Source organism: Botryllus schlosseri, chromosome 8 (assembly GCF_051294905.1).
Source record: "Botryllus schlosseri isolate E-star chromosome 8, Bs_hap1, whole genome shotgun sequence".
NCBI classification, from domain to species: domain Eukaryota; kingdom Metazoa; phylum Chordata; class Ascidiacea; order Stolidobranchia; family Styelidae; genus Botryllus; species Botryllus schlosseri.
In genome coordinates, this window is record NC_137243.1 from 27,389,252 (window position 1) to 27,417,150 (window position 27,899).

General features: G+C 38.8%; 1 pseudogene across 1 annotated transcript in view; it reads right to left on the reverse strand.

Annotated features, from left to right (window-relative positions):
* LOC145444378 (carboxylesterase 5A-like) overlaps positions 1-8,182 on the reverse strand; it is a 30,931-nt pseudogene extending 22,749 nt beyond the window's left edge. The window contains exons 1-2 of the transcript XR_013916663.1: positions 5,430-8,182; positions 1,088-1,280 (exon numbers count right to left, since the gene is read on the reverse strand). The product of XR_013916663.1 is annotated as a carboxylesterase 5A-like (transcript). The remainder of the gene's footprint in view (positions 1-1,087; positions 1,281-5,429) is intronic.
* Positions 8,183-27,899: the final 19,717 nt, after the last annotated feature.

Below are 27,899 nucleotides of genomic sequence, written 5' to 3' on the forward strand. Positions count from 1 at the left end.
GTCACATAAATTTTGTAGCATGCTTTGCAATCGGTCATTAAGAAACACATCCTGGCAGAATTTTGGGGTCGGATTATCTTAAAATGTTTTAACGCAGGACTACTTACGATTACGTAGGAATTGAACCAAATCTGAAAGAAATTTTATGCAATTGCAACCCGTGGAAGCAAAGTTATTGCAGGAGAAACTTTTAGATTTGCAAAAACAGCGTTGATGGTGAGTAATTACTAGGGCAATTTTTGTTGCAGTTAAATCCGTGGAAAGTTGCATTTATTTTTGACAAAAGTTGCAGTAAAAAGTTGCATTTATTTTTTCACAAAAGTTGCGCCAAGTTGCTCGGTTGACTAAAAAAAAGTCAACTTCCCAGTTCCACTCCTGATTGACTAAAAAAAGGTCAACTTTCCGGCTCAGCTCCCGTAATACCCGTAAGAGCGTTACTTCAGGGCTGATTTACAGTGCAGTCGAATTTGACCGTGAATTTCACCAAAATCGAAAATACTTTCCTGAAAATTCCGAAAAAGTTGCAAAAATATATCAAAAAGTTGCGTGAAAGAAAATGGACAAAAGTTGCAAAAAGTTGGACTACAAGATTACTTCAAGCAGCTTAAAACAGCATTCTACATATCTTCCGAGTATTTAGGAAGCTGCTGGAAGCTGTAAAAAAAGTAGCAAAAACTTGCCCTAGTAATTACAGAATTACTCACGATAAACTCAAATAACTTCCCTTCTACAGGTTGGAATTGAGTTAAATTCCTTTTGCGTCGTTTTTATAGAAAGATTTACATTTTCATGGCGTTGACAGTAAAAATTAAAGATACATTTTTTTTTCAATTTTCAATTCAATTTTATTTTTGATAAATTCAATATTTTCAGTTGACCTGTGGTGATTTGTACTGGTTTGAATTGAGCCAAATTTGCTCTACAACGTTTTTAAGTAACCTAACAATTTATTCAGTCAATCGCCGGAATCCCCACAAAAAAGTTTTTTGAACAACCCTAGTGGATATTCGCGAACTTAATTCCGTTCTTCAAGCACACTTTTTTTCTATACGAAAAATTAGGTTGATGCAGTTGGTAACTAACTCACCGCTAACGTTTTTCCAGCTCTGTTTGCGGGAGTATATACGGATAGGTGGAGGCAATCCTCGCCATCCACTGTTGGCCCACCACAATCATCCGGCATAGGTATTATGTTTTCCATAGGACCATCAAACTCTCTTATACACACCGGCTCTTTACCTATTTTGGTGCCATCCAGAATTCCAACCCATGGCTCGATCCTGAAATTGCAATCATTCATTGATTTGAAAAAAGGTAGGGCTATATATCCGTTTTGACGCATGAAACTCTTGCAGTGGTTGCGTCGACACCCTATAACTGACCATCAACCTAACCCGGTATGTGCACTGCTCTTGAGCAATCCCACACATCAGTGAGGTAGCAATTCGCCTTTAAAGGCTCATATCGATTAGGAATGTCTTGATTTACTGCAAATCACGCCTTATAACCAGAGCATTACGGTTACATATCGACAATATAACTAGGCGCCATTTTTCAACATTTTTATTGTTTTTTTAGAACGATAAATAGAGTTTACCTAATATGACGATGCTGATTCCGAATTTGCCATCAGAATTCACTCATCAAGTCACGATTTTTAGCAAAAATCGAATAACAATGTTACTCAAAAATAGCTGTATTAAGGGCCTGTTTAGGTCCGTCTATGGTCCGAAACATATCCTATACATAGATCTCAACTTATTTTATTGGATTATAATTTTTTTGTCTTAAACTAAAACCTCTAAAAATAAGGAGCGCCAGTAGTCAGGAAATTTAGATGCAACTTCAATGAAAGAGAATCATGTATTTTTTCCAAATCCCTCCTAATAAGAAATACGGGGATATTGGTGAGTGTTCTGTTTGAGGCCCAACAAATACACTCTCTTTAACTTTAACAGCTCTCATTTGAGGAAACTTTTCCTGAATGTATTTAGAACGTGCACACTCTTTGATCTGATCTTTTGAAACTTTTTCATGGGACACAATTTAATATATAATGGTAGAAATAAAGCAATAGATCTGTCTATAAGAGCAGGCTCTACAACATTTAAATGTATGGTGTAAGACACTTATCGGCCACTTACGTTTAATCAATGATTTTTACTGTTCCACTCACACAAAAAACAAGGATACCTTGTAGTTCTAAACCGTTGAACCAGTAGCATATTTATGAGTTCAAGATCAACGGAAACTATAATCGTATGAGTACTATTCTCCAAATTTGAAATCAAAAGTTTCATATTCTCGTAAGACCCTGTGTGCCAGTAGTACGAGCTACAAGGATAGAAGCACATCGATTTGTATTGTGCGACGAAACAGCTTTTAGGCTTCATGCATAAATAAAGAGCCAAAATTCTCAAGTCCCAATGTCTCTATGAGACCTTGAACATAGACACAACAGCAAATTGCAACTACAAATGCACTCCCGAATTTTGGAGAGATTTAAATTATTCTTGAAATTAACTTCGCGCTTCGCGCGATTCAATACGTCTTCGTTTTTCGATTTTAATATAGTAGCGCCCCTTGCAATCTGAGCCGGAGTGGGAATCGTGTTCGTAGCGGGAAGTATTTGCTTTTGGTACATTTGGCCGATTCCAATATGTTTCCACTATACCAGTGGTTCTCAAACTGATGGGAGCGCCCCCTTGGGTTCGCGGAAGCATCTAAAGGGGACGCGCCACCGTAACCTTCCATGCCAACAAGCTATACATTGGGATCGCTAGTATTCTGATTGCATTTTATGATATGACGAAGAAGGTGGCGCGAAATTTTTCACTAGCATAAAGCGGGGTATGTCTAAAAAAAGTTTGAGAACCACTGCACTATACCGACAATTCTGATGTAGGGTCAAGAAACAAGAGCATGCTACAAAGTGACTGTACTAATAATTGGACCTCCCGAAGATGCATTTATCATTTATAACTTGCCCTAAATTTTCGAAAGCACCCCCTCTATCCACTCCACCGGTGACGGTATCCACCCAATGGCGGAATCCATTAGTGAACCTGAAAAATTCTCGCGCCCCACGCGACCATACCCGGTCCCAGCAACTAGTCAGAACATCACCACTTGCGATTTCGGTGCGTATAATAAGCCGATACGAAAAGTAGAATAGTTCGGAATTCACTCGAAATAGACATGGACATCAGACAGTCTAACACAGTGGTTCTTAACCTTTTTTCCTCCAGCGCCCCCTTTCAAAAATTATCGTGCTCCGGCGCCCCCCAACTTCATATTGTAAGGAATGTAATAAAGACAATGAGTAAGAGGGAGGGCCGTAACAGCACTTCGTCAACCCCCCTAAAAAAGATTGCCTTGCGCACCCATAGCGTGATAAACCAAACTTCTGAGGGCTTCGCCCCCACGAACCCCATAGCGTGATTTCGATGGTCAGCAAAGTTTGTGTGGCCTGGTCGCCCTAGGTACCAAAATTTTCTATAACGCATGAATGAGTAGGTGGTAATTACATATATAAGTCGCTATAAACTTTTTATCCTCTCAGCCCATGTAATCAGGTTTACCAGTAGCGCTGAGTGAGCTGTTGTATAGGACAAAAAGGGCACGTAATTAATAATTAAACATATTCGGGCGTGCCCGTAGGTACAATTATTCGTTACCAGGGCCGTAACAGCACTGCGTCAGCTCCCCCAAAACAAAAAAAACGTTGGTCCTGGGCCCCCATCGGGTGATAAACCAAACTTCCGGAGGACTTGACCCCCAGACCCCCATTCGGCTGTCCGCTATTTGCTGATACTAGATATCTACATTGGGTGTCCATTTGCTGAGACAGCTATTCTCGCCTAGACGCGCGAAGCGCGAAAAATTTCACTAATTAATGATTGAATTGGTCAATATGATCGGGAATTGCATGAAAATTGAGATCAATTTTTATCCTCTCTTTGCTCACGTAAACAGATTTACCGGTAAAGCTGAGTGATGTGTGATTGAAAAGGTAGGACCCCTCAATAATAATTATACATCTTTGGGCGTATACCCGCTGGCAGGAATGAAACGTCACTTCGTCAGGCCCCCGAAAAAACTTGGGTCTTGGGCTCCCATAGGGTGATAAATCAACCGCCCCCCATCACGTTGTTCGGTGTTGCCGCGGAATCAGCTGTACTGTTCAGCGAGCCAGTGCGAAGCCCAATTGTACTAAACTAAAAGACGCACACGACTTCAAATTGGTATTTCTTCACTGGCATATATTTTTTCCCTGACAGATGGAATTCGTTTTCTGGGGTTCAGATTGGCAAGACAGGAATATTCGGTGCCAGTCATTTAGGCACCCATGGACAATTAAACCTATATGTATTTTGAAGGCTATATATAACGAAGTTTTCGGTGTTAATTTGCTCTGAATACTCATTAAGGATATGTCCTATCACCACATCATCTACTGCGAAGCCATTTTTCTCCAGCGCCCCCCATACCGCCCCCCTGAGCCCAGCGCCCCCCATTTCGCCCCCTGAGCGTTTCCGCCCCCTGGGGGGCGCTGGGGGAAAGGTTAAGAACCACTGGTCTAACATATTTTGCGCCCAGTCTGTTCATTACGACTATGAACTAGAATGCGTCCATAGGGTACATAAGTAATCGAAATGCGCCCCTGATTAGCAAAAAGGTTGCCCATCTCTGAAGTACACGTTTAACAGTAGTTTTAATTGTAATTGTAATTATTACATATTTAACAGTAATTGTAATTACAATTGTAATTGAACTGAATTAAAGTAATTGAAACAACTCTGATCAAGACTATCATTTACATTCCATGATGTGGACTACTGATTATTCTGTCAAAAATTGACACCTGCGATGCATCAATATGAATCAAGCTCTCTACACCATCCGCATAGCTACATTTGCAGCTTTTGACAGTCCATGCGAACGAATTACGATCGTTGTCACAACTACTTACTTACTTGAGTCGATTTTAAGTCAGTCAATTATACTCCTACTTCAAGAGGTTTTGGTTGCTTATGTAAACAGTACTTCTACTCGTACTTGAGTAGATTTTTTCGTCGCGACTTCTACTTTTACTTGAGTAGCATTCTTGACTGCTTTGACCACCTTGTGGGCCCCAAGGGGGGGGGGGCGCCCCCAGTATGGGAACCACTGGCCTAAGCCAAGGTAGGTGTCTGATTTCATATACTACGCCAAGTCGTTTCGACACCTTCCTATATTTTCATTGTATCGCATTTTGTGGTGTGGAGCTGAAAAAATTGCTAAATAAACCGAACGCATACTACGAAACATGATCCATCATGATATAAAGTCGGGACATAGTTTCCTCCAGTCCATACTAATCCAGTCTCATATGTAAAGATCTAAATCGTTGAATCAAACAGCCGTGATTTAGTATACATAGAACTTACGGTTCCGGTGGTATGAACCTTTTCGAACCAGTAGGTGGCTTCGCGAACGGAATGCTCCTGAACGTATCAACTTTGGCTCCATCCCATAGTTCAACCACTTTTCCCTTGATTTTACCCAGCTTAGTCGAAATCACCGGATAATCCATTTTTGCAATAAGTGTATATTATATTTCGACAGAATTGAATCTTAAAATTCTAATCTTATGAATTAGTTGAAATAGAATTGAAATCGTTATCAAGGCTCTCTGCTGAAAGCGGATACTTTGCGAATATTTGAGCAATATCTGCGTCAGTTCTTTCAATAAAAGTAGGTTCACATAGGCGAATACTCCACAATACAAATGTTAGAGCACTGTGATAGCCGCAGATTTACTTTTTTTTCGATATCAGACAATATTGACCCAATCAAAAACTACATATGCCCATTAAATGCTCATATTTCTAGGCTGTAATTATCTTGTTCTATTGAAGATGCACTGCCAAAATATTTTATTATTTACTCCAGATAAGAGCTTCATGCAGTTAGTCAATGTGTCCTAATACCGATATCTCAGCAGGGTCAATAGGTCAGTGGCGGGAGCTATATTATCGTCTATTTGACAGCTCAGTCCAAATGCGGTTGGAAGCCTCTATGTTGATTGAAAGAACTCTCATCAAATATTTGACAATTGTCACCAATTAAGACACCCAATCGATGTCTTATCTCACGAGCTCCGGTCGCTCCAACCAACGGAATTCTTTGAGGGCAAAAGACCTTATATAGGGAAGAAAGGCTGTACGGAAGTTCATTCTCATCCTGAATGTTGAACACTGTCAATAGGGTGGGGACGTGATACTTTTAGGCTCGGCCGAAAGTGATTAGCTTTTTTATTCACCACCATCATCAGATTTTGGCCTGAACCGATGATGATTTCGATAGCTTCAACCATTCATATCATGTAATTTGTGTAAATACCTCCGCAAAAACATGTAGTTTGAGCCTTCGGATCCTTGTACTAGATATATTCGACGTATATAATATGAGTGGCTTGAAAACTCGAACTTATCATCTGTTCAACTTATAGCACAGTTAGAGAAAGAGAGACGATATCCCTTTTCGCCTCCGCCATCGAGATGCACTGAAACGGAGTGAATTCAACCACCAAAATTCATTTCGAGTTTAATTAGAGCGGTGTAAAGTCGAACACCTCGCTAATTCGAATCCGAGTCGGGAACTGAGATTCGAGACGACTATTCGAGTACCACCTATTATGACAGAAATAACAACTTAAAAGATGAGCAAAAAGTAGCACTATCAGACTTGGACAACTAGATAATTCTGCTTGTCTAATTTCACTAAATTAGAGTGAAATGCCAGTAATCTAATTCTAATCTAATTTGTGAATTAATCTTATCCTCTAATCATAATTCTAATCTAATTTGTGAAATGTTCATATTCTCTAACTTTAGCTCTAATCTAATTCATTGTTTTCCTGAAAATGCCTCTTTGTCCGCGGCATTTCGCTGCGAGTTAACAAGAATATCCGTCTCGCGCAGTAAAATCCAGTGCCAAGCCGCTATCGCAGTACTTACACCGTGTAGTCATAGTAGTTATTGTGCGACGGATAATAGCCATGCTGGCATAGTAGCTTGTAGTCTGCGAACAACATTCTAGTTTCGATCACAAACAGAACAACAGCAAAGAAAAAGAGATAGTTATCACAGGCCGTTTTCTAAGCGTCTCAGACTTGTCAGTGTCTGGACCATTGCACGTCAAGGCATATGACCTCGCGAGCCGCGTGTTGATGACCCCTGGTATAGCGCAAAATGAGCCAAGCTTTGTACAGACGTTAACCATTCGTATTGATGTGGGAATGCACTGTGATTAGATATGAACTGAACTTTTTGCTGTACCGTATTTCTTTCTCATTCACAACTTCATTCAATTTCCAAGTTTTTGCGAATTCAGTAATTCTAATTCTAATCTAGTTTGGAGAAACCGTGTATCTCTAATTCTAATTCTAATCTAAATTGAAAAAAAAACTGTGTAGCTCTAATTCTAATTCTAATCTAATTTGAAAAAAAACTGTGTAGCTCTAATTCTAATTCTAATCTAATTCGCAAGAGCTGAAAATTTTCTAGTTGTCCAAGTCTGAGCCCTATAGCTGGATTTCCCCATTGAAATATAAAATATTTTAGCACGATGTTAGCAGGATTTATTGGCGTCTGAATTTGGAATTCACCAGCCGGATGTTTTACTCCGAATTTGCAATTCTCAGGAAAAACCGCATACCGAAATTGGAGAATCCGCTCATTTCCGGTGTTAGTGTTACGGATGTACTTGTTTATACGAAAATATAGTAATAAAACGACACAGTGTTATTGACAAACATGCCAGAATTTCGCTAACAAGGCTCGTTAACAAGGTACGGACATCTCGAGATGCAATGACCAAAACGAGATCTGCAATATCCAAAATACAATTAGGTCTCATCATAGAAAAAAAGTGTCTGGGGGTAAATTAGATTAAAAAAGAATAAGATCATGTGTATTTGTTGATTATTGTTTGGAATAATGACACTGAATAAATATCATTTCTTGTAAATTAATCCTCACTTTCCCATTGTCTAATATTAACACATCGACGTAGCAACTTGTTTTAACAATGTAATTCACTGCTTTCTGTTTAGGTTGCCGATAATATAGTTTAAACCAGTGGTCGGCAACCTGTAGGTCACGACCCAAAGTACGGTCGAATGATTTTCCTGGGGTCACCATGAGTAGTTAGTATGATCGCTCGCATGACGCCATTGTGGCTTATGGGCCCTCTGGTGAGGTGCCGCGAAACTCGTGTTGGTGATGGCACCCTTTTGACCCCCCCTTCCGCTGGTGAGGTGCCATGTGTTCTTATGGGATCTCTGGTGATGGTACCCTTTCGGGTATAGGCTGCGTCGGTGATGTGCCGTGAAAACTCGTATTGGTGATGGTACCCTTTCAGACCCCCTATCGCTCATGATGTGCCATGTATTTTTCCGCGATCTCTGGTGATGTGCCACTGTTTCTTACGGGATCTCTGGTGATGTATCGTTGTTTCTTACGAGATCTTTAGTGATGTGCCATTGTTTATCATGGGATCTCTGGTGATACCACCCTTTCAGGTATACGTTGTGCCGATGACCTGCCCGATAACGTTACGGGTATAGGGATCTCTGGTGAAGTGGTGTTGAATATCAAGTATAGTAAACAGTGACGCCATTACTTAGTATGTATATTCAAAAATATTATATATGACCAATTTGAAGTAATCCCAACGTTTACGGTGAGTGCGACAATGATATATCGTTATTCTTATGGCGGGGGTGGCAAGCGGTTCTTTTGTCTTATGGCGGGGGTGGCAAGCGGCTATTGTGTCTTGTGGTCGAACGGTAACCCTTTTCAGTATAGGGATCGGTCGCATGCTAACGTTGTGGGTATAGACCGCGGCGGTGTGGTGTTGAATATGTATCAGATAAATAGTCATGTGAATGAACCTTTGTTAATGTGTATATCGTAAATTATTATATATGATGTCGTAGTTTAGTCGTGACAAATGACCGATCGTGTTCTAAGTCTTTCCTCGCTATTGATCCCTACGTAACCTGAATAGTACTTTCAGATCGGATTATTCGCACCTTTCGTACCGCTGTTTCGCACCTACAGAATAGTCTGCTGTTCACAGTCGCAACAAGAATCACAAGTATACACATTACACATTCATTTATTACTCTGAAATCAAACTCTTCACAAAAGCACGCACAATCGTATCATTCACTTTTTTATCATCACCAAAATTATTCAAGTATTCCTCGGCTGAAAATCCTTGAGCTCTTTTTATCAAGAATGCTATAGCATGATCTCCACACACATCCGAAGTTTTACTCTGTAACTGTTTCCCAGTCAAGGAAAATTCATCCGGCTCCAGGAATTCGATTATTTGAGGTTTTAGTGGTCCGAAACCTAGTGAATCATGAAAATGAGTATCGTCATTTCTGTACACCCAGTGAGACCCAGGCAAACTCGATTCGTCGTAATTAATGGTGATAGCGAATTTTCCGCTAGTTGGTTTCTTTGGTAATTGATCTACTGGGTAAGTTCCTAGATATAGACTTTGTGTGTCAGGGTGGTTATAGAGAATATCGTTGATCTCGCTTATTCAAAAGGTGTGAAATAATTTTAAAATCCTACGACCGCTCACAGGGTAATGCTCCAGACATAGCGATCGCTCGTGATTTGGTGTTACAGACATACCGATCGACAACAAGGTAATATTTCCGTAATTAGTTTGTCACAGAGTCGTCGCAGACTGTGATTCGTAAACCAACAATTTGACACTTTCTGGTGGTCGCTATATGTTTGACACTTCGGAACGTGGTTGACTTTAGTTGTATGATAAGAATCATGCGAAAATACAAGTAATGTGTCAATTTGTCAACTTGAAATGAAACTTACTACACAGCTCAAGTTGATTCGTATCTGAATGTATTAATTCGGTACAATTCTAATTATTTCGAGAAATCTTTTTAACGTGATCTTTTGATTCGACTGTAACCTGAATATTACTGACGCCGACTTTCAGCCACATTGAATTATTCGCACATTCCGCGCCGCTGTTTTCACACCTATAGAATCAATACCAACTATAACTCTACAAGAATCAAGAATCACAAGTATGTGCATTATACAGTTATTGTCTTTATCAACATGAAATCAAACTCTTAACAAAACACGCAACTAATCATTTGCCAACTCTAGCATTACCAAAAAATTCAGGTATTGTTAATTGAAAATCCTTGAGTCCTTATTATCAAAAATGTTATAGTGCCGCATCCGAATCCATTTGCAGGATGTACTAAAGGTAAATCCAGATAATCAAAAATGAAATATTTGGACTTTGACATAGTCTGAATTGAAATAGATTGACAAACATGACTAACAACTTTCAACCCAGTCATAGTTAGAGATTATACGCACATTGATTCGAAACAAGTAATGAAACATTACAACTCTATTCGCGACCTGTCTTTACGTTTGTCAAAGAGAGTTTCAGAAATATTATCACTATGACATCTCAACATTTTAACATCTTGCCATCAGCAAAAGAGTAAAATACAAAAACCTTGTCAAGTCAATCCGTTTGTAACTCACCGAACCAAAGCAAAAAGTGTCCATACGAAAAGTAGACAAGACTACGCAAGTAATCACTACAACCCACAAACATATCAAGTTCGGTTTTAGGCATATACCACCAACTCGTCTTTTTTGTTCAACTGTAAAAGTTGTTACTATGCCGCAAGACCAAGAAATTACTATGCGGTATATTTTGTAAGACAAAAGTAATTACTTCTCGGTGCCCGCGACTTGAGATTAACATAATATGTTTGAGTATGCGAGATTTGAAAGTCTGCCCAACATGTTGAGAATTCATTTCTTACAATCGAACGCAGGTGTTATATTGAAAATTATCATGATGTAAACATAAGGATTGACACATTGATTTGACATATGTAATAGTTGATCATGACTTGACTATTAAATTAATTGCGTTAATTAGACCCGGCGTTGTGGTAAAGATTATTGTGACAGCAACAAACTTTTCAGTACCATTGTTATTAACATATTGAGTTGTAAACTATGTGTGTCTAAAATGTTCTCGATTGGAAAATTATTCAGCCTTGGTACAAACCACGCAGAGTATTGTGGATATCAGGAAATATTTTACAAATGTCTGCATTAAACAAGACTAAAGATGAAACAACAATTTCCTTTGTTGAACAATAACCGGGGCAATACTTTATTGTCGGTGAGAATTGAAACACTTTCGCGCATTACCTGGTGTCAAGATATCACACTAGGTGAATTGACATACCACCATTTGATTAATGCTTAATCCGTTCGCATCATTTCACACTCACTTTGATCATTACAAAAGTAAATTGGAATATGTTTGCTAGGCACCACCTATTCAACTATACTTGAGTAATACAGAAACCTCTCAGCATTAATAAAATCGAAATGTGCGCTACACTGAAATCTACAAAAATGTGTTTGTATTGCTGTTCGTAGTAGCGATATCGATTTGAACCTCCATCATCTAACCAAACTACTGAGAGTCGTTGTCAATTTACATGACGTTCACTGATTACATACTAGAACTATTTGTGCAGCGCACACGATCAGAGAAATTGGACATTTTTCCATTGCCATTCGTCAAAGTAAATGTCGTCACAATAATCAGTCACTAAAAGACCATATACTTGTATGTGATTGAATCGCCGACAATTAACTCGGTAAATCAAACCCCTGAGAAATTTCACTCAGTCATTGGATAGGAAACAGCGTCGCTTAATCGGTGTGAGTCGTTTTTTCTAAATACTAATCATATCTGTCCAGCCAAGAACAATTTTCACTCACTTGGGTAACGAAACCAGTGTCCAATATCAATACAAGATATTTTCGTCACACAAAAATAATCAACTTCACTCGATATTCCCGTACTACGAAACTGTACAAAGGTTACATGCTTTTGTATGACATGGAATCAATACCGATCGAAGTAACCGTATTGGAGATAACTTTTAAACAAACACACTCTACGTGGTTAACATTCTCGTCGATTCTATTGTGATTAATGTATACTTCATGTGATCTGGATTCATTTCGATATGGCTAAACATTCAACCTCGACGGATACGAATTGTCACACACTCAAGTAATATCATACCAAATAGTTATTTACAAGACACAGAAATTTGTTTTGGTCGTTTCGACTTTATTACTGGAGATACTCATCACTTCGCTTAATACAATCTAGATTTAAACTCCATCGAACCTTTGGTGTCTATCGTTTTGCTGGATACGAATTATGTTAGTCTAAGAGTACACAATTTTCACTATCTTGGGTTATGAACTCAGTGTGTTAGCGATCATTCAATATTTTGTAGTATCAACTAGCTACTTCGTAGGATACGAATGATCATCCTCACAACTCTTACAAAAGTACGAAGGATATTTACATCACACAAAGTAATCGACTTTACTCGATATCCTCACACTACGAAACTGAATGGTTATGGTTTGACTCTACAAACTGTTCTGATGTCACAAGAACTTTTTCATACGAATGGTTACGTATCTAAATATTCAAATAATCCAACACACGACTATAGCACTTACAGAAATATCATAGTTCTTGTAACAAAGTTGTATAAGTATAATGTTTATCGTAAGTCCTACATAGCCATGATATCCGTCCGAGTTTGACTTTTAGAAAACATTATACCGACATCGCGACATCTTTCAAAATTAAAACCACGGTGACTGCTTCAGAGACCTACCAATGAAATTGCAGTATTACAGTTACTTCCACAAAAGAGTATGTATTCGACTTACTTACCACAAATCTAACGCACAAAACAATTTACTTTACTAACGAGAAGCACCGAGCCTCACATCAAAACAACTAGAAAGTGGAACTATATTAAAAAACGTCGCTAACCTTTGTGCACCAGCTGTAAATCACACAAGCAACATGTTTCAAGATTCTGGTTATTGAAAAACGTTAAAGTGTTTCTCCTGCACCAAGTCGTTATGTTGACGAAAGCGTATATTGTAATACCATGATCGATTTGCATTCGTTGGTCACAAACTGTCACTACTCCAAAAATTATTTTTCACTCAAACACAAAAGCATACTTGTCGCCAATCGTTTTCATCAAGCACGAGTTCAAGAAACCTGCTACGACATGAATTGTTATTTTGATGTTGTGTAAATAGGTAATAATTTATTTTAGTAACACTACATCAACATCATCGAGTTGTGCGAATAGATTTACATGTGGTTTTAATCGAGGTACACAGCACGGTCTAATGTAGATTCATCTCTATTGTACAGCAACTCGGTAATCGAAATGCATTAACATTTAAACAACAATCTTGGTTCGTCACGCAAAAAATATCTTTACTGTCGCAACACTCTGATACTCTGCACAAGATGTGTAAATCCTTTTCACACTCATAATATTACACTAACGGGATACCGATGTCAAGCAACAACGTTTAACAACATCACTGACACTGAACATACGATACCTACCCAAGTAAAAATATCATTTTCACCAGGAGGTCAGTCGTTACTTGTGTACAATTACCATTTTCCCTTGGGAGTTTAGCGTTACCCGAGTAACAAAACCATTTTCACTTGGAAATATATGTTTTCCCTCAACAACAAACGTTTTTCACTTGGAAATATATTTTTTCCCTGGGTAACAAACCCCTTTTCACTTGGAAATATATTTTTACCATGGATAACAAACCTTTTTCACTTGGAAATATATTTTTTCTCTTGGTAACAAACCTTTTTCACTTGGAAATATATTTTTTCTCTGGGTAACAAACCTTTTTCACTGAGCAACAAACCTTTTTCACTTGGAAATATATTTTTTCCCCGAGCAACAAACCATTTTCACTGAGCAACAAACCCTTTTCTCCCCAGGCAACAAACCCTTTTCGTTTGGAAAACTATCATTTACCTGAGTACCAATACCATTTTTGTTTTGAAAACTGACAACTACACCGGTCCATTTGATATTTTTTGTATATTGTTACAACAGACAGTGACAAAATATACACCAACAACGACTCCGATACATTTGTGTAATCAAATATTCACTTGCTCTGATGCATCCCATCAAAATCATTGGTTACTCACATACAATAACAATGTGCTGTTGTACATCGACATGTATGTTTTCGGAATTGGCGAATAAAGGGGTTTCTGATATGTCCGTGATGTCCGGGTTCGTGCTTTGGATTTTCCGGAGTCAAAATGTCTGAATAAAACACCTCCTTGACGACGGTTGGTATGTGGATAACGGTGTTCGGAAAACGGTTGGATTTATGTCACCCATCGCGATAACAACTCCAGGTCGAGTTTTCCTCCCACATGTTTACTATATTGTGTCTTTATTGGTCAATGTATGTCTCGACATTCAGTTTGAAATCGGAAACCCTGATAAAGTACGTAACCGGATCCGGATATCAACTGTGAAACGATAAACCAATGAACAATATTCAAAGTAAACATGTTACACCCTGTGTTTCCACGAAAAAATACCATCCAGACATACGTCGCGCTTGTTTGCCCACATCAGTATACGCGTAAATGGAGGTGTGTGACATTGCATGCAATGTGTTGGTATACAAACATCGATCCACAGACATTATCATAGCCGGTAATTTTGATGTAGATCGAATGTCACTCGATAACAACGGTATACCAATAAGCCACATTGCAATGACTCTGAGTCCGCGCTATTACATCGATATTTCGACACCGTTCACTGATTTACTCGATGGTGTTATCGTGTTGTTACATTGCAAGATAGTCATGACCCTATCTCCGGACAGATCACCCAGACCAATTGGATACATCGGTCGATATCCAGCGTGTTGTCGACACCGAAGTTTTCTGCTGAGACTGCAGCGTTTGACCAATGTGAACTATCGAAGTACGGGTGCTCGAAATGATTGCGATCAGTCTTTCACTAAATCACGATGCATGGATGTCGCTACTCCCACATAACGACTCCAGATAAATATCGTGAACAGTGATTCTGCAAATCTCGGACTGATACTGTGATCCAATAAGGTGTGTTTCTGTGGAATGAAGACTGCAATCGTACACCACAATAGAACACTACCTCGTGATTTCACACGCAATCATAAAACACACCTTCGTATGGGTTTGTCCAGTTTCGAAACGGTCATCGCCACAAGAGATCGGGGTTGGTCTCGTCATATCGGTAGCATTTTGAAACTGTCACCACCACAAGGCTATTGACGTTGGTTTCAGTTGGTCATGTCAATCCGTTTTAGAATGTACCGTTTTTCAACTCCCCACACTATAGTGTTACGGCACAGACAAGAAGCGTCGGTGGAAATGATAAAACACGGAAGGCATACTTTGGTGTTATTTGACATGGATTTTACACCAGACGAACCTCACATTCGAGCGATGTATTGGAATGGCGATTGTATTATTGACGTCCAGGGAAAAGAAATGTATCGATTTATCGGTTTCGTACATATCCAACTAAAACCAGGGTATGTGATTGTGCGTGGTTCGCATATTCGACTGTGAACGCTCTATTGGTATATGCTGTATAGTTCACTTTCACCGTCGTGCGAATACCCATGTTACGGTTTCTATGTTTGTGTGTCTGTATGTCATGCTTCAGATTGACTCAGAGTCATTGCAATGTGGCTTATTGGTATTGTTATCGGGTGACATTCGATCTACATCAAAACTACCGGCTATGATAATGTCTGTGGATCGATGTTTGTATACCAACACATTGCATGCAATGTCACACACCTCCATTTGCGCGTATACTGGTGTGGGCAAACAAGCGCGACGTATGTCTGGATGGTATTTTTTCGTGGAAACACAGGGTGTAACATGTTTACTTTGAATATTGTTCATTGGTTTATTGATTCACAGTTGATATCCGGATCCGGTTACGTACTTTATCAGGGTTTCCGATTTCAAACTGAATGTCGAGACATACATTGACCAATAAAGACACAATATAGTAAACATGTGGGAGGAAAACTCGACCTGGAGTTGTTATCGCGATGGGTGACATAAATCCAACCGTTTTCCGAACACCGTTATCCACATACCAACCGTCGTCAAGGAGGTGTTTTATTCAGACATTTTGACTCTGGAAAATCCAAAGCACGAACCCGGACATCACGGACATATCAGAAACCCCTTTATTCGCCAATTCCGAAAACATACATGTCGATGTACAACAGCACATTGTTATTGTATGTGAGTAACCAATGATTTTGATGGGATGCATCAGAGCAAGTGAATATTTGATTACACAAATGTATCGGAGTCGTTGTTGGTGTATATTTTGTCACTGTCTGTTGTAACAATATACAAAAAATATCAAATTGACCGGTGTAGTTGTCAGTTTTCAAAACGAAAATGGTATTGGTACTCAGGTAAATGATAGTTTTCCAAACGAAAAGGGTTTGTTGCCTGGGGAGAAAAGGGTTTGTTGCTCAGTGAAAATGGTTTGTTGCTCGGGGAAAAAATATATTTCCAAGTGAAAAAGGTTTGTTGCTCAGTGAAAAAGGTTTGTTACCCAGAGAAAAAATATATTTCCAAGTGAAAAAGGTTTGTTACCAAGAGAAAAAATATATTTCCAAGTGAAAAAGGTTTGTTATCCAGGGTAAAAATATATTTCCAAGTGAAAAGGGGTTTGTTACCCAGGGAAAAAATATATTTCCAATTGAAAAACGTTTGTTGTTGAGGGAAAACATATATTTCCAAGTGAAAATGGTTTTGTTACTCGGGTAACGCTAAACTCCCAAGGGAAAATGGTAATTGTTAGGGCCATTTTTATATGACCGTAAAAAATCAATTATATGACTTTATTTTATGGAAAATATGACTTTATATGACTTTATGTGAAAATAGTGTATTTTTACATGTAACCAACGTCACTCATGGAACTGACGAGTAAAACATACACAACACAACAGTAATACGCATCCATTTTTATTTTAAACCACTGTTGTAGTACAGTTTCATGTAGTGTGGAATATTGGAGTCTTTAAAGTGACAATTTGGACGTAAAAATGACTTTAGTAAGGAAAATGAGCGCTCCACAGACGACGATGTGGGTTGACAGTGACACTTCTGCAGTTTTGCATTCAGCGCTGGTGAAATGTCTTGCCTTTGTAGCTCCATAATTTGTTTCACATCGTTTTTGTTCAATCGCTTCTTAATGTCATTTTTGAGCTCAAGCGTATCTTTTCTGAAATCAAGGGCATTTAGATCAGCATTAGCCTCTCCATTTTCCGTATCAAGTTTGAAATATTATTGTAGTGGAGGCATATTTCGGTGACCAATTATTCAATTATTTATTATAGTGGTGCCCACCGTAAATACTATTTTATTCAAATCCAAATGTATTTGTATATAAGTAGACCAAGTAGTAGAGCCTTCTGTCTACCCATTGACTGAACTTCAAATGACGTCATACTTCAGTGCACAGAAGTAAAACATATTGTGTAGCAACACAATGCAATGTGTGACCTCATAATGCAATGTGTGACCTCATAGGTCTGTGACTGTATAGTGTTATGTAGGGTAACCTTACAGCTTGCCTTCGTTCAATAAGAAATTGCCTTACTTTCTTAGTGCTTAATTGCTTCACCGCTTAAATTCGCACTTTTTATTTAAAGTATACATCAATATGACTTTATAACTCAAATATGACCTAACCAGGAAAATATGACTTTATATGACTTTATAACTTTCTTAATATACCCCATAGGGACCTGGTTTTCGCGTTAAAATTGATTTCACGACTTACTGATGCATAGAAAAAAATATGACTTTAATGACTTTAAATGGCCCTAGTAATTGTACACAAGTAACGACTGACCTCCTGGTGAAAATGATATTTTTACTTGGGTAGGTATCGTATGTTCAGTGTCAGTGATGTTGTTAAACGTTGTTGCTTGACATCGGTATCCCGTTAGTGTATTATTATGAGTGTGAAAAGGATTTACACATCTTGTGCAGAGTATCAGAGTGTTGCGACAGTAAAGATATTTTTTGCGTGACGAACCAAGATTGTTGTTTAAATGTTAATGCATTTCGATTACCGAGTTGCTGTACAATAGAGATGAATCTACATTAGACCGTGCTGTGTACCTCGATTAAAACCACATGTAAATCTATTCGCACAACTCGATGATGTTGATGTAGTGTTACTAAAATAAATTATTACCTATTTACACAACATCAAAATAACAATTCATGTCGTAGCAGGTTTCTTGAACTCGTGCTTGATGAAAACGATTGGCGACAAGTATGCTTTTGTGTTTGAGTGAAAAATAATTTTTTGGAGTAGTGACAGTTTGTGACCAACGAATGCAAATCGATCATGGTATTACAATATACGCTTTCGTCAACATAACGACTTGGTGCAGGAGAAACACTTTAACGTTTTTCAATAACCAGAATCTTGAAACATGTTGCTTGTGTGATTTACAGCTGGTGCACAAAGGTTAGCGACGTTTTTTAATATAGTTCCACTTTCTAGTTGTTTTGATGTGAGGCTCGGTGCTTCTCGTTAGTAAAGTAAATTGTTTTGTGCGTTAGATTTGTGGTAAGTAAGTCGAATACATACTCTTTTGTGGAAGTAACTGTAATACTGCAATTTCATTGGTAGGTCTCTGAAGCAGTCACCGTGGTTTTAATTTTGAAAGATGTCGCGATGTCGGTATAATGTTTTCTAAAAGTCAAACTCGGACGGATATCATGGCTATGTAGGACTTACGATAAACATTATACTTATACAACTTTGTTACAAGAACTATGATATTTCTGTAAGTGCTATAGTCGTGTGTTGGATTATTTGAATATTTAGATACGTAACCATTCGTATGAAAAAGTTCTTGTGACATCAGAACAGTTTGTAGAGTCAAACCATAACCATTCAGTTTCGTAGTGTGAGGATATCGAGTAAAGTCGATTACTTTGTGTGATGTAAATATCCTTCGTACTTTTGTAAGAGTTGTGAGGATGATCATTCGTATCCTACGAAGTAGCTAGTTGATACTACAAAATATTGAATGATCGCTAACACACTGAGTTCATAACCCAAGATAGTGAAAATTGTGTACTCTTAGACTAACATAATTCGTATCCAGCAAAACGATAGACACCAAAGGTTCGATGGAGTTTAAATCTAGATTGTATTAAGCGAAGTGATGAGTATCTCCAGTAATAAAGTCGAAACGACCAAATCAAATTTCTGTGTCTTGTAAATAACTATTTGGTATGATATTACTTGAGTGTGTGACAATTCGTATCCGTCGAGGTTGAATGTTTAGCCATATCGAAATGAATCCAGATCACATGAAGTATACATTAATCACAATAGAATCGACGAGAATGTTAACCACGTAGAGTGTGTTTGTTTAAAAGTTATCTCCAATACGGTTACTTCGATCGGTATTGATTCCATGTCATACAAAAGCATGTAACCTTTGTACAGTTTCGTAGTACGGGAATATCGAGTGAAGTTGATTATTTTTGTGTGACGAAAATATCTTGTATTGATATTGGACACTGGTTTCGTTACCCAAGTGAGTGAAAATTGTTCTTGGCTGGACAGATATGATTAGTATTTAGAAAAAACGACTCACACCGATTAAGCGACGCTGTTTCCTATCCAATGACTGAGTGAAATTTCTCAGGGGTTTGATTTACCGAGTTAATTGTCGGCGATTCAATCACATACAAGTATATGGTCTTTTAGTGACTGATTATTGTGACGACATTTACTTTGACGAATGGCAATGGAAAAATGTCCAATTTCTCTGATCGTGTGCGCTGCACAAATAGTTCTAGTATGTAATCAGTGAACGTCATGTAAATTGACAACGACTCTCAGTAGTTTGGTTAGATGATGGAGGTTCAAATCGATATCGCTACTACGAACAGCAATACAAACACATTTTTGTAGATTTCAGTGTAGCGAACATTTCGATTTTATTAATGCTGAGAGGTTTCTGTATTACTCAAGTATAGTTGAATAGGTGGTGCCTAGCAAACATATTCCAATTTACTTTTGTAATGATCAAAGTGAGTGTGAAATGATGCGAACGGATTAAGCATTAATCAAATGGTGGTATGTCAATTCACCTAGTGTGATATCTTGACACCAGGTAATGCGCGAAAGTGTTTCAATTCTCACCGACAATAAAGTATTGCCCCGGTTATTGTTCAACAAAGGAAATTGTTGTTTCATCTTTAGTCTTGTTTAATGCAGACATTTGTAAAATATTTCCTGATATCCACAATACTCTGCGTGGTTTGTACCAAGGCTGAATAATTTTCCAATCGAGAACATTTTAGACACACATAGTTTACAACTCAATATGTTAATAACAATGGTACTGAAAAGTTTGTTGCTGTCACAATAATCTTTACCACAACGCCGGGTCTAATTAACGCAAATAATTTAATAGTCAAGTCATGATCAACTATTACATCTGTCAAATCAATGTGTCAATCCTTATGTTTACATCATGATAATTTTCAATATAACACCTGCGTTCGATTGTAAGAAATGAATTCTCAACATGTTGGGCAGACTTTCAAATCTCGCATACTCAAACATATTATGTTAATCTCAAGTCGCGGGCACCGAGAAGTAATTACTTTTGTCTTACAAAATATACCGCATAGTAATTTCTTGGTCTTGCGGCATAGTAACAACTTTTACAGTTGAACAAAAAAGACGATTTGGTGGTATATGCCTGAAACCGAACTTGATATGTTTGTGGGTTGTAGTGATTACTTGCGTAGTCTTGTCTACTTTTCGTATGGACACTTTTTGCTTTGGTTCGGTGAGTTACAAACGGATTGACTTGACAAGGTTTTTGTATTTTACTCTTTTGCTGATGGCAAGATGTTAAAATGTTGAGATGTCATAGTGATAATATTTCTGAAACTCTCTTTGACAAACGTAAAGACAGGTCGCGAATAGAGTTGTAATGTTTCATTACTTGTTTCGAATCAATGTGCGTATAATCTCTAACTATGACTGGGTTGAAAGTTGTTAGTCATGTTTGTCAATCTATTTCAATTCAGACTATGTCAAAGTCCAAATATTTCATTTTTGATTATCTGGATTTACCTTTAGTACATCCTGCAAATGGATTCGGATGCGGCACTATAACATTTTTGATAATAAGGACTCAAGGATTTTCAATTAACAATACCTGAATTTTTTGGTAATGCTAGAGTTGGCAAATGATTAGTTGCGTGTTTTGTTAAGAGTTTGATTTCATGTTGATAAAGACAATAACTGTATAATGCACATACTTGTGATTCTTGATTCTTGTAGAGTTATAGTTGGTATTGATTCTATAGGTGTGAAAACAGCGGCGCGGAATGTGCGAATAATTCAATGTGGCTGAAAGTCGGCGTCAGTAATATTCAGGTTACAGTCGAATCAAAAGATCACGTTAAAAAGATTTCTCGAAATAATTAGAATTGTACCGAATTAATACATTCAGATACGAATCAACTTGAGCTGTGTAGTAAGTTTCATTTCAAGTTGACAAATTGACACATTACTTGTATTTTCGCATGATTCTTATCATACAACTAAAGTCAACCACGTTCCGAAGTGTCAAACATATAGCGACCACCAGAAAGTGTCAAATTGTTGGTTTACGAATCACCGTCTGCGACGACTCTGTGACAAACTAATTACGGAAATATTACCTTGTTGTCGATCGGTATGTCTGTAACACCAAATCACGAGCGATCGCTATGTCTGGAGCATTACCCTGTGAGCGGTCGTAGGATTTTAAAATTATTTCACACCTTTTGAATAAGCGAGATCAACGATATTCTCTATAACCACCCTGACACACAAAGTCTATATCTAGGAACTTACCCAGTAGATCAATTACCAAAGAAACCAACTAGCGGAAAATTCGCTATCACCATTAATTACGACGAATCGAGTTTGCCTGGGTCTCACTGGGTGTACAGAAATGACGATACTCATTTTCATGATTCACTAGGTTTCGGACCACTAAAACCTCAAATAATCGAATTCCTGGAGCCGGATGAATTTTCCGTGACTGGGAAACAGTTACAGAGTAAAACTTCGGATGTGTGTGGAGATCATGCTATAGCATTCTTGATAAAAAGAGCTCAAGGATTTTCAGCCGAGGAATACTTGAATAATTTTGGTGATGATAAAAAAGTGAATGATACGATTGTGCGTGCTTTTGTGAAGAGTTTGATTTCAGAGTAATAAATGAATGTGTAATGTGTATACTTGTGATTCTTGTTGCGACTGTGAACAGCAGACTATTCTGTAGGTGCGAAACAGCGGTACGAAAGGTGCGAATAATCCGATCTGAAAGTACTATTCAGGTTACGTAGGGATCAATAGCGAGGAAAGACTTAGAACACGATCGGTCATTTGTCACGACTAAACTACGACATCATATATAATAATTTACGATATACACATTAACAAAGGTTCATTCACATGACTATTTATCTGATACATATTCAACACCACACCGCCGCGGTCTATACCCACAACGTTAGCATGCGACCGATCCCTATACTGAAAAGGGTTACCGTTCGACCACAAGACACAATAGCCGCTTGCCACCCCCGCCATAAGACAAAAGAACCGCTTGCCACCCCCGCCATAAGAATAACGATATATCATTGTCGCACTCACCGTAAACGTTGGGATTACTTCAAATTGGTCATATATAATATTTTTGAATATACATACTAAGTAATGGCGTCACTGTTTACTATACTTGATATTCAACACCACTTCACCAGAGATCCCTATACCCGTAACGTTATCGGGCAGGTCATCGGCACAACGTATACCTGAAAGGGTGGTATCACCAGAGATCCCATGATAAACAATGGCACATCACTAAAGATCTCGTAAGAAACAACGATACATCACCAGAGATCCCGTAAGAAACAGTGGCACATCACCAGAGATCGCGGAAAAATACATGGCACATCATGAGCGATAGGGGGTCTGAAAGGGTACCATCACCAATACGAGTTTTCACGGCACATCACCGACGCAGCCTATACCCGAAAGGGTACCATCACCAGAGATCCCATAAGAACACATGGCACCTCACCAGCGGAAGGGGGGGTCAAAAGGGTGCCATCACCAACACGAGTTTCGCGGCACCTCACCAGAGGGCCCATAAGCCACAATGGCGTCATGCGAGCGATCATACTAACTACTACCATGACTCACTATATTAAATTTATTACTGTTTCTAAACTGAAAATATACTAATGCTTTTTTCATTGTCGTTCACAACCTTGCCCGTATTTTGAGTTAAATCCGATTTTCGGTCCTTTGCGATTTAGAGGGGCCATGGTGCCCTGACATAATCTTTGGACTTCGGAAACAGTGCTATAGTACTGTTTGAATAACACCCGTTATTAAAAAAATATGAGATCAACCAGTAGCAACAAGCATTCTCACGAGCCTACTCGATTCAGCAGAGCACTTTGAACCTTATTAGTCTGTGTTATTCACTGTTTCATGCTTCATCATTGAAATCAATTATTTCATGACAGTTGAATGATTGGAATTATGTGCCGGGTTATGATACCTCGCTCTAATTCCTCCGTGAGAAATTCACGTGATCAGGCACGTAGCAAGCCGAAAATTGAGGGGGGTGTTTGAAATAAAATGAGGGAGTTTCGATTTTTTTTTCGAATTAAGTATCAGTGGAAATCAATTTCGCTTGCACGCACGCACATGTTTGCGAACATTCGATGTCATTCAGTTTCGCTATGTCGCTCTCACAATCGCTAATCAGAATACACTTAACGGCATATCGTCGCCTGGCCATCGAGAGATAGGAGCCAACACATGCTGGGCCGAGACGCGATGGTTAGGCCAGCGATGATATCTTTCGTAGGCCTATTGCAGATGCGATTTTGTAGGTCAGCGATAATATCGTGAGCACCAAGCCGATGCAGATGCGATTGTGCAGGTCAGCGATGGAATAGTGTGCACACTGCACTTGCACATTACCTATTGCAGATGCGATTTTTCAATCCAGTGGAACTATAGGCTTGTTGAAGACGCGATAAATCAGGTTAGAGACGATAGCCGAACGCGCGACAATCAATGACCTAATTTCACGATTACATTGTGCAATGTGCACAGACGCATCTCACTAATTGGCAACATGCTTCTCGCTAATCGACCGCGCGCAACACTGAAGTGACTGAATACGACTGATTGAAGCTTACTACAAAAGTTTAAAACGCAACAGCAACAATACTCTTTCATCCGGTTAACCGGCGGAATTATATCCGGATTTCAGATAATAAAAATACCTGCGGTTAACCGGTTAACCGTTTTCCGGATAATTCGACCCTACAAACAACAGTCACATGTCCAATTGTCCATGCCGTGTCAGCTTTATTTATCACCGCAGTGGAGGCGTCTTTCATCGCTACATCTCTTCTATACCATTGGGACTAACATATCAATGCACTCAACTTGTCCGAATATGTCGAATTTCATTATTCAACGACTTATCGCGATTTTCACCACATGGCTGTGTGGAGTCGGACTCAGAGCATTCATATATTGAAAACATTGAATACATTGTATTCGACTGGCAGTAGAGCATGACATACGGCGAAGCTTATGCAATGTCACCATCGAATTAACAGTGCAAATAAAACGTTGAAACAACTTCACAATTTGCCGAGCACTGGTTTAGACTTTCGGCTGGGCCAGCCAACATATTCTCTGCTAATCGTTTGGCCCGTCGCAAAAGAAATAATTTCCTGTCCTTGATATAAAATATGAAGCGATAGTATGTTGTTCCCAAATGGATGATCAATTTCACTCAAGGTAAGTCTGTTTGAGCTTTGTAAAATCACCCGACAGGTTCCAAAACATTAACTTACGTCGCGCAAATATGCCAATAACGCCGGAGAATCCTATACTTTGCAACTAATTAAAATTGATATCGCTACTGCAGACAGCAGCACCCGAAAACATATATTGGGAAGTGTCAAAATTATTCATTTATTCGAGAAATCTGTAGGGATATTTGCCAAATAAGCTCTTATACTGACGCTGGTTATATTATATGTCCTTCGGACGGCAGGGTATTTGCTGTACATCGACAGCCTACATCGTAAACCATATACTATCAGCAACCTGATTCTACGGCGTCCTATTACAACTGTATTGTTCTACTTGGCACCGTATTGTACAAGTGATGGATGGCTTTCGAAAACCAGAACGCCCTATGCGTTTGAATAGCTATCGGTTACGTTGCTACAATTGCTGTGATAAATGGAATTGCCTCAGGTCTTACAATAACGAAAGGAGATGTGCCCGCAGATGCCCCATCCTTCTACGGGCATTTTCATTGTCACCCTTAAATTTCATCGCTACATACTCTTCTTTTACTAAGCACCGAAATCCCCCATAGTAATGTTATGAAAAAATGTGTGCATCCATTTTCTGGGTTGATGAATGAATTTAGTCCATATTATTGGTACTTGCATATCTGATCTGATATACTTGTAGAGAGCTATGGAAGCGGTTGAAATTGGATTGAAAATGTTGTCATTTTTCGACAATATACTACTGACTTGTGTAACAGGGATGGCCAAGTTTTCCATGATCAAACAATATTGTCGCAGCAAAAACGAACGTTTCCGTACGGTATATATGCTAAGAAAACGTTTGAGAAAACCCTGCTTTTATGAAAATCGTATTATGGCATGCACGTGTGGTGGTACAGATGCAAATCGTTACTGGTAGTTTTCTTTATCAATTGCGACATGAGGGTCAATATTTGCGACACATGAACAATGATCGTTTAGGGCAGGGGCGTCAAACATACGTCCAGCGAATCAATTTTGAGAAGATCGAAAAATTCTAGTATTATCCAGCACATTGGTAACAAATGTTGAGATTTTTTACAGGATATAGGCTATACTCTCATTTAATATTCCTCGAGACAGCAAATATGGCTAAAAGTGCTCACTGACTTCAGAGTTTTATGAAAAAATGGACCAAAAAGTAGTTGTTTACCGAAACGATTACGCCACGGCGGAACCGTTATATGCTGTTTACATGGAAAATATATCAGTTACACAAATATATATTTCAAATATCTATGATCGCGCTGCTGTGTCACCTGCCAACCACTAGGTCCCGGACTTGGGGAGAAAAACCCGACATGCGATTTCATAATAATATCAAACCAAATTCCAACGCCCGCGTTTGCAGTTAAATATCTTGTATTTCTCACGTCACATATACTCTGGGCTAACGCTAAATTACGACTACCGCACAGGGAGCATAGAAATATGTCAACTTATGTCATCGATGATGCCACTGTTTTAACGGTTCTTAACTGTATTCAACCGGACAATAATCGTATTTGCCAATTCTATTGTTCACGGGTAAACGTGTGGCGACTTGCTAGAATAAACTTCCTATGAGCCGTGTATTATTTCTATATATGCTTGATATTAAAGTATTCAGTTGAAAAGCAAGGGCCCGAGGTAACATTTTGAATCAGTTCACTGGTCCGGACCATGCGCGACTTGAGGGTTTGAAACTGGCTCACGACTTTATTTGAGTTGGACACCCATTGGTTCGGGCAGTGGTTCTCGGGTGGGCCAAGGCCCATTGGTGAGCCACAGAGCTATTTGGAAAATCTTAGAATTATTGAAAGTTTAGTTATATTTGTTGTCTTCATATATTCAAAAATTTATTCATATTATCGAATTATATGTAAGCTACATAGCGCTTTTCATACGATTCTGATTCGGAATCGGATCAGCGGCGATCGGATTCGAATCGGATTCGATCAGCGGCGACGATTACCACACATTGAGTAGAACTATGGGAGGTGCGCCTGCTTGGTAAAGTTATTTATTAATAAGTAGGGATGATGTGAACCTCTGAAAGGTTCAGGTTCGTGTGAACGCGAACCTTTTTGAAAGGTTCCGTGTGAACGCGAACGTGAACCTCGTGACGTCACGTGACGTCACATGACGTCATATTGCTAATTGCAACCCTATCTTTCAATGAAGTGATAGCCTATATTAATGTGCACGATACCTAGCGACGACTCGGGCCACATAATGCCACAATGCGGAAGTAAATATTGGCGTTTTAAACGTCGCTAAATGTATCAACTGAGGCAATCAAATAATATAATACTACCATAAAATCTATATCATCCGTCGCTTTGCCAACAATTTCGACGAGGAGTTGCCAGGGAGAGAGAGATATGGTATTCTTTTTCGCCTGCACCATCGAGATGCTTTGACGCCTGCTAGATTTGTTACAACAAAAAACGATATCGATCTCATTGATTGCGGTTGAATAAGCATCATTCGCTTTCTACATGTAATGTATATGTCGCTGGTGATGTTGTGTGATTGCGAGTCAAGCTCATAGCAGAGAGTCACTAAATATTCACAAACGGAAAGCTGGATATTTCGAGCAAATTTTTGTAACAAAGCAAGTAATATATATTTGAGATTGTCAAGTTGCAGGCACGTTTTGCGTTGATTTTTTATGCTGCCATCGTCATGCATAGAGTGGCCCGCAGTTGAAATGTAATAAATTCGAACCAAAGATGTCATAATGAAGTGAAAATTGTAATATATGAAAAAGGTTCACAGTGCAGAACCTACCAAGGTTCTGTTGTGAACGCGAACCTCTAAATTCCCGAGGTTCACACACAGAACGCGAACGTGAACCTCACGTTCACACCATCCCTATTAATAAGTATGTTTAATTTATGAAGTTTGATTGGACAGTGCAGACGTACTTGACAGCGCCAATATAA